We start from the raw sequence: 9,257 nt of genomic DNA on the forward strand, positions 1-9,257 counted from the left end.
TCAGTTAGTGCTCACCACTAGAAACTGTTAATCACATAACATATCGTTTTCTTTTAATTAAATAAAATATAACTATACTATACTCAAATTAAAGAGAATAAAATGCATGTTTTTATGGTGTGATTTTTTTAAAGAAAATAGTAATGTATGATCTTTACATTTTAGGTACACTCTATTAAATATTAATTATGCTAAAAATGCATTGATATTGATATACAATTCGCTATATTAATTTGTTTTTTATTAAGTCGGTTACAAAGAAAATGACTCCAAGTGAATAGATTTGTAACAAATAAATAAATAAAAGTGAATTTGGAAAAATTAAGTTTGACTATTAAGGGGTAAAAAATAACTAATGGAATTAATGAAATTTTTACTATGGTGATGATGTGATTAATTCATTTGTTCAATTTGTCTGTTCAATCTACAGGTAGGAAGAAATGTCTAATGGACCATCAAGTTAATTATGCTATGTAGACTTGATGTGTGTAAAATGCAACATATAAATCACATCAATTAAGGCATAAAACTAACCCTTTTTAAGTACTAATGTTGGAAAAAGAGTGTTTTTGTCTTTCTTTTGTATTTTCAGGATGAAATGAGCTCAAATTCACAAAAGAAGCAAAAAGACAACTAATTCTAGCATAAATACAAGAAAAGGAATAAAAGTAGACTGCCCGGACCCTCAACGGCATCCTCCAAGGCAAAGAAGAGAAAGCAGAAGACTGAACACGCCCCGTGTCCAGCGAACACGGGGCCGTGCCCAAGAAGCAGCAGAAAAGACAAACCTATAGAAGCTTCTATTGCCCACCACGGGGCCGTGTCCAGCGGGCACGGGGGCGTGGTGAAAGTACAGCAGGCGCATTAATTGTAATTGCGAATTACAATTAATGAGGAGAGAGGGTGTCAGACGGGCACGGGGGCGTGTCCAGCGGACACGGGGCCGTGCCCAGCCTTCTGTTCAGCCTATAAATAGGAGTGCTTGGTTTCATTCCAACTCATCCCTTGGCACACCACCTCTCTCACACTTCATCCACCACCCACCACCACCATAATACCATCATCCACCACCATCATCCATTGTCCATCGTAGAGTGTGTGAGTCATCTCGGGATCCAAGATTGATCGTAAGAGTTCTTGACAATCAAGGCCATGTTTGCCTAAGTCTCTTACATCACTTGGTGAAGACAAGTGTTTAGTATAATACTTTTTTTTAATCTTTTGCACTCTTTATTTGGTTTTGTATTAATGACTTTAATAACTAGTTACTTATGTTGAAGGTGATCTTTCCTTATCGTTTGTCCGTGGTGTCTTGGCGTTATTTTACTGTCTATATAAAATAAAAGATTTTCACCATTCATATCTCCACGGTCTATATGGAGGTATGTTGGCTACCTGGTCGGGGGTTAAGGGAACGGTTTGGTAAGGGTCTTGCCCTTGTTCAGCGTTTAGAGGTCCTGCTTGGGACCTGGGTCAAATTTAGTAGGATCTCCTTCAATGCCCATAGGTATTGGATGGCGGGGATCCAAACTCTTTGACCCCCTCATAAGTTAACTACTATTAATACTATAACCCGGCTATTTAGGACTGTATCCCTGCTGACTCAGACTACTTAGCCGAGGGTAACGTCACCGCCGAAAGCGGGGCCTACCACAATTTGCATTAATAACTTAATTAATTATCTTTCAATAATCCGACCCTTTAGGATTGTATCCTTGCTGACTCAAACTACTGGGTTGAGGGTAACGTCGCCTTCAAAAGAGGGGCCTACTACAATAACTAAGATAATCTCTTAAACAAGTGCAAAAGTGCGAAAATAATCAAAGGTTATACTAATACACGTGTCGGATCCAAGTGATTCATCTTGTCTATCTGTTTTTATTTTATTTTATTTTTCAGCATTTAGTTAGTTTTTATTTTTCTTAGTTTAAAACATTTTTCTCACTTTTTGATTTGATTAGACGTTGAGGATAAACCGGTATTAAAAGCTCTTGTGTCCTTGGACGACCTCGGTATCTTACCAACACTATACTACGTCCACGATGGGTGCACTTGCCCATATGTGTGTTTAGTGTTAGTAAATATCGTGTTTTATAAATTTAAAACTTGGCTAAAAGTGTAAAAAAGGGGCTTAATTATACATCTAAAATATAACACACTTCACGCACATCAAGTTTTTGGCGCCGTTGCCGGGGACACAAGGATTTTAAGAAAGTTAGGAATCAATGGCCTAATCATATTTTTATTTTTCTTTTTAATTTTTAGGATTTTTCTTAGTTTTTCAGCTTCTGCAGAGCTCAGCACGGGGCCGTGCCTGGTCGGACACGGGCCGTGCCCAGCATCGTTACTGGCAGTTTTTGTTTTCCAAGTTACAGAAGGCTGACCACGGGGCCGTGCCGGTGCAACACGGGGCCGTGTCCAACTTCCAGTAACTGGGATCTGGGAAACAATCACTGAAAACTCCGACCAAGGGCCGTGTTCGCTCAACACGGGGCCGTGGTGAATCTTCTGACCACATTCTTTTCTGTTTTTATTGCAGGACTTGGAACCCGACGCCAACCTTACGTAGTGTATGAGCTCCAGTTCCAATAAGGATATAAAAGAACCACTAGAAGAACCCGAACGCTTTCTCAGAAAAAGGTTAAAAGCCAAGAACCAAGAGAAGGTTTCGGGTGATCCACCTCCAATGGCGGACCAACGTACCCTTATGGATTATCTACGACCCACCGTAGGTAATCTAGGCGCCGCTATCAATGCTCCCAATGTCGAAGCTAATAACTTCGAACTCCGGCCGCATTTGATACAAATGCTCCAAAACTCCGCAACCTTCCATGGGCTTGCGGACGAGGATCCCCATCTACATATAACTAATTTCTTGGAAATATGTGATACCTTTCGGATCAATGGAGCATCAAACGACGCCATCCGCCTCCGTATGTTTCCCTTCTCACTAAAAGACCGAGCGAAAGCTTGGCTCAACGCCCTCCCAGCTGGATCGGTAAACACCTGGGATGAACTAGCCCAAAAATTTCTATATAAGTATTTCCCTCCCGCTAAAACTGCTAAGTTAATGACTTAAATTAATACATATTCACAAGAGGGCGGGGAATTCTTATATGAAACTTGGGAAAGGTTCAAGGAGCTATTGCGCAAGTGTCCTCATCACGGCCTCGCAATATGGCAACAAGTATCCACTTTCTATAATGGATTGTTGCCACACACTAGGCAGACACTTGATTCTAGCTCCGGGGGACTTTTAGGTAATCGACGCCCACACGAAATATATAATCAAATTGAGGAAATTGCTCAAACCAATTTTCAATGGCACACCCCCCGGGGGAATAAGTCTATCGCCCCGGGCGCCCATAAGGTCGATGAAAGCACTTCTTTACAAGCCCAAATCGAGGCCCTTTCTTCAAAGATAAAAAAATTGGAAATGACAAAAACAGTCTCGGTTATGGCTTGTGAAGGGTGTGGTGGGTCACATGAAAATTGGAGTTGCATGAAAGAAACAGACGATCAACAAGAAATGGTAAAGTACATTGATAATAGACCTAGGCCGTCGGGTCCCCCAACGGGAACTTACAACCAAGGATGGCGAAACCACCCAAACCTTGGTTGGAGGGAACCCGGCAATAGTAGTAACCAACAAACCCAACGAACAAACTTTCAGCAACCAAGAAATGAGTCACAAAATTTCACTCAACAACAAAGTGGACGAGAAAGGCTCGAAGATACGGTATCTCGCCTCGTCTCCGACACTGATAAGAAAAACTCGGAAAGATTTCTACAATTAGAATCAAATTTTAGAAATCAACAAGCTAGTATTCAAAACATAGAAAAACAATTAAATCAAATAGCTCAAAATTTTTCCGAGAGACCGCAAGGCGCATTACCTAGCAATACCGAAACAAACCCAAAAGCACAAGTTCACCTCATCACACTACGGAACCGCACCGTAGGGCCTGCAGAAGTGCTGCCACCAACTGAGGAAACAGTACCCACACCTCTGCAGGAAAAGAACTCCCCTCCGTCACCAGAGCCTACCAAGGCTCCTCGAGTTCCATACCCCGGTAGGTTAATTCGTCAAAAGACCAATGAGCAATTCGCCAAGTTCGAAAGTCTGTTAAAACAATTGCATGTCAATATTCCTTTTATCGAAGTCCTAACTCAAATGCCCAAGTACTCTAAATTCATGAGGGACTTCCTTACACATAAAAAGAAAATTGAAAACTTGCAATTAGTCAATTTAGGCGAAGAATGCTCTGCCCTCGTACTCAATAAACTTCCCCAAAAGAAAATCGATCCCGGAAGCTTCACGATTCCTTGCTCAATAGGGGAATCACCCGTTCGTAATGCCTTAGCCGACCTTGGGGCTAGCATTAACCTCATGCACTCATCAATGTTCAAAAGACTCGGCTTAGGAACCACAAGCCCTACAAAAATGAGCATACAACTCGCCGATCGATCCGTCAAATTCCCACAAGGTGTCATCGAGAATGTCTTGGTAAAGGTAAGCAGATTCGTTTATCCAGCTGACTTTGTCATACTCGATATGGAGGAAGACACCGAGGTCCCCCTTATACTAGGGAGACCCTTCCTTGCCACCGCCCAAGCAGTGGTGGATATGAATGATGGGACACTCACCTTGAGGTACGGGGATAATGAAGTGAAATTCGGGGTTGGGAAGAGAATAGAGGACGACGACCCGGTCAATTACATGAAGGTTATTGATTCAAGCTTGGATGCTGCTCTCCGACGGTGTAACATGGGACGCCAGACATCCCACTCAGAAAACATATAACCTCGCATTGGGTCTAGCCAAGGACCCTTATAAACGTGGCGCACCACGGAGGCATTCCGCGGAACTATCCTTAGTTAGTTTAATCTTTTAGTTTTAATTTGCAGAATAAAACACACTCATGGTGGTAATGGATGAAAAAGGGAACGAGAAAAATGGACCCATGCACGAAGAACAGAGCAACCCGACACAAATCTCCATCACAGAAGGCTCAACACGGGCCGTGCCCAACCAACACGGCCCCGTGCTGAGCCACCTGCAAAAAAACACCCAGTTCAGGTAACTGGACACGGGCCGTGTTCAGCGGACACGCCCCCGTGTCCAGGCTTCTGTCTTAACTCTTTAAATTCTGTTACTGGCACTTGACCACGGGGCCGTGCCCGGTCACCACAGGGCCGTGTCCAGGATGCCAGTAACACAAATCTTTGTTTTTAACCCACTTTTACACATTCTAATCAACCAAAAATATTATTTTTGGGACACATTGAGGAACAATGTGTAATTTAAGTGTGGGGGGGATGCTAAAACCTTGAATTTTGCAAATCCTAAATACAAGCCTTACACAAAACTCTATTGGAACCGCTAAACACCCCAAATTTTTTTCAAAAACCTTTCGTTTTTTTTATTTGCTTGTCTTGGTTTAATTTGGGAATAACAAGTTCTAAAAAGGTTATATTTTTACAAATTTACAACCGATAGCGTCGTGATAATAAAGAACCAACATAAGAAAATTACGAAACGGCATAACAAGTCTAGTTAAAAATTCGATTATATATACTTGATCACATTAAAAACCCATTCCCACAAAAGTGAGTTTTGAGCCTTTATTGAGCATACAAATATACATCTTTAGACTAAATGCTCATTTTTCGTTTCTTGTGTGAATAGCCGCTTGGTTCTTACAACTCTAGAACTTGCCACGACGATACATTCCCGGTCCTTACCAACTTAAACCCAAGTAAGTAAATGATGGAGACATTAGGACTAACCAAATTTTTCTTTCTACACCATTATTTTTCATTTTTTTTTACCACCTACCCGAAATCCCCTTAGTTAGCCCCTTTGAGCCTAAACCTTTCATTTCATTACCCCAAAACCTTTTCACCCACCAAAAACCCTTTTTATTTTTCACCCTTTATTTTAGTAACAAGCTCGGTTTTTTCGTAAGCTCGCTATTTTATGTGACTAAAAAAAAATGAACAATGATGAAGTCAAAAACAAACAAAAGCAATATAAAAGCTTGTTTGTAGAAATACTTCAAAATAAAAAGTCACTAAAAACAAGGTGTGTCACGAAAACCGACGCTTTTTACGATTTTTGCCCTTTTACTAACCACTAACCCAACCACCCACCTTTAACCCAAGCCTAACCCTTCACCCAAAAGTCCTCTTGATATTTACAAAGGTAAAAAGTTAAAAAGGAGGAGGATTGATTGCTTGGCAAGCCTATGGTAGGCGTAAGTTCCATGCCGCTCTCGAGTGATTCACTAAAAAATTAACACCTTCGGCCGAGTGTTGAGTGATCTCCCGTGAGGTATGTGAACTTGTATATAAATGGAATTTTAATAAGGTATGCTATGCCCGAATAAGTAATTTATCTTATGAAACGTTCTAAATAAATCATAACGAATAGGATTGTAAATAAATAAAAATAAAACTTACAAAGATCTTGGATTCCCGACACTCTAGGACAAGCCAAAAAACTATCTCTTCTACCCATTCCATTTGGGAGTGTAAGCCACATTTAAAGAGTTTTGCTTGAGGACAAGCAAAAGTTCAAGTGTGGGGTATTTGATGTGTGTAAAATGCAACATATAAATCACATCAATTAAGGCATAAAACTAACCCTTTTTAAGTACTAATGTTGGAAAAAGAGTGTTTTTGTCTTTCTTTTGTATTTTCAGGATGAAATGAGCTCAAATTCACAAAAGAAGCAAAAAGACAACTAATTCTAGCATAAATACAAGAAAAGGAATAAAAGTAGACTGCCCGGACCCTCAACGGCATCCTCCAAGGCAAAGAAGAGAAAGCAGAAGACTGAACACGCCCCGTGTCCAGCGAACACGGGGCCGTGCCCAAGAAGCAGCAGAAAAGACAAACCTATAGAAGCTTCTATTGCCCACCACGGGGCCGTGTCCAGCGGGCACGGGGGCGTGGTGAAAGTACAGCAGGCGCATTAATTGTAATTGCGAATTACAATTAATGAGGAGAGAGAGTGTCAGACGGGCACGGGGGCGTGTCCAGCGGACACGGGGCCATGCCCAGCCTTCTGTTTAGCCTATAAATAGGAGTGCTTGGTTTCATTCCAACTCATCCCTTGGCACACCACCTCTCTCACACTTCATCACCACCCACCATAATACCATCATCCACCACCATCATCCATTGTCCATCGTAGAGTGTGTGAGTCGTCTCGGGATCCAAGATTGATCGTAAGAGTTCTTGACAATCAAGGCCATGTTTGCCTAAGTCTCTTACATCACTTGGTGAAGACAAGTGTTTAGTATAATACTTTTTATTTTTAATCTTTTGCACTCTTTATTTGGTTTTGTATTAATGACTTTAATAACTAGTTACTTATGTTGAAGGTGATCTTTCCTTATCGTTTGTCCGTGGTGTCTTGGCGTTATTTTACTGTCTATATAAAATAAAAGATTTTCACCATTCATATCTCCACGGTCTATATGGAGGTATGTTGGCTACCTGGTCGGGGGTTAAGGGAACGGTTTGGTAAGGGTCTTGCCCTTGTTCAGCGTTTAGAGGTCCTGCTTGGGACCTGGGTCAAATTTAGTAGGATCTCCTTCAATGCCCATAGGTATTGGATGGCGGGGATCCAAACTCTTTGACCCCCTCATAAGTTAACTACTATTAATACTATAACCCGGCTATTTAGGACTGTATCCCTGCTGACTCAGACTACTTAGCCGAGGGTAACGTCACCGCCGAAAGCGGGGCCTACCACAATTTGCATTAATAACTTAATTCATTATCTTTCAATAATCCGACCCTTTAGGATTGTATCCTTGCTGACTCAAACTACTAGGTTGAGGGTAACGTCGCCTTCAAAAGAGGGGCCTACTACAATAACTAAGATAATCTCTTAAACAAGTGCAAAAGTGCGAAAATAATCAAAGGTTATACTAATACACGTGTCGGATCCAAGTGATTCATCTTGTCTATCTGTTTTTATTTTATTTTATTTTTCAGCATTTAGTTAGTTTTTATTTTTCTTAGTTTAAAACATTTTTCTCACTTTTTGATTTGATTAGACGTTGAGGATAAACCGGTATTAAAAGCTCTTGTGTCCTTGGACGACCTCGGTATCTTACCAACACTATACTACGTCCACGATGGGTGCACTTGCCCATATGTGTGTTTAGTGTTAGTAAATATCGTGTTTTATAAATTTAAAACTTGGCTAAAAGTGTAAAAAGGGGCTTAATTATACATCTAAAATATAACACACTTCACGCACATCAAGTTTTTGGCGCCGTTGCCGGGGACACAAGGATTTTAAGAAAGTTAGGAATCAATGGCCTAATCATATTTTTATTTTTCTTTTTAATTTTTAGGATTTTTCTTAGTTTTTCAGCTTCTGCAGAGCTCAGCACGGGGCCGTGCCTGGTCGGACACGGGCCGTGCCCAGCATCGTTACTGGCAGTTTTTGTTTTCCAAGTTACAGAAGGCTGACCACGGGGCCGTGTCCAACTTCCAGTAACTGGGATCTGGGAAACAATCACTGAAAACTCCGACCACGGGCCGTGTTCGCTCAACACGGGGCCGTGGTGAATCTTCTGACCACATTCTTTTCTGTTTTTATTGCAGGACTTGGAACCCGACGCCAACCTTACGTAGTGTATGAGCTCCAGTTCCAATAAGGATATAAAAGAACCACTAGAAGAACCCGAACGCTTTCTCAGAAAAAGGTTAAAAGCCAAGAACCAAGAGAAGGTTTCGGGTGATCCACCTCCAATGGCGGACCAACGTACCCTTATGGATTATCTACGACCCACCGTAGGTAATCTAGGCGCCGCTATCAATGCTCCCAATGTCGAAGCTAATAACTTCGAACTCCGGCCGCATTTGATACAAATGCTCCAAAACTCCGCAACCTTCCATGGGCTTGCGGACGAGGATCCCCATCTACATATAACTAATTTCTTGGAAATATGTGATACCTTTCGGATCAATGGAGCATCAAACGACGCCATCCGCCTCCGTATGTTTCCCTTCTCACTAAAAGACCGAGCGAAAGCTTGGCTCAACGCCCTCCCAGCTGGATCGGTAAACACCTGGGATGAACTAGCCCAAAAATTTCTATATAAGTATTTCCCTCCCGCTAAAACTGCTAAGTTAATGACTGAAATTAATACATATTCACAAGAGGACGGGGAATCCTTATATGAAACTTGGGAAAGGTTCAAGGAGCTATTGCACAAGTGTCCTCATCACGGCCT

General features: G+C 41.5%; 2 non-coding genes across 2 annotated transcripts; both read right to left on the reverse strand.

Moving 5' to 3' along the window:
• Positions 1-3,064: 3,064 nt before the first annotated feature.
• On the reverse strand, positions 3,065-3,171 carry LOC118482935. Its single transcript, XR_004869269.1, has one exon. It is a non-coding gene; the product is annotated as a small nucleolar RNA R71 (small nucleolar RNA).
• Positions 3,172-9,150: 5,979 nt separating this feature from the next.
• LOC118482839 lies at positions 9,151-9,257 on the reverse strand. Its single transcript, XR_004868992.1, has one exon. It is a non-coding gene; the product is annotated as a small nucleolar RNA R71 (small nucleolar RNA).

The sequence above is a fragment of the Helianthus annuus genome, chromosome 1 (assembly GCF_002127325.2).
Source record: "Helianthus annuus cultivar XRQ/B chromosome 1, HanXRQr2.0-SUNRISE, whole genome shotgun sequence".
Taxonomy (NCBI): Eukaryota; Viridiplantae; Streptophyta; class Magnoliopsida; order Asterales; family Asteraceae; genus Helianthus; species Helianthus annuus.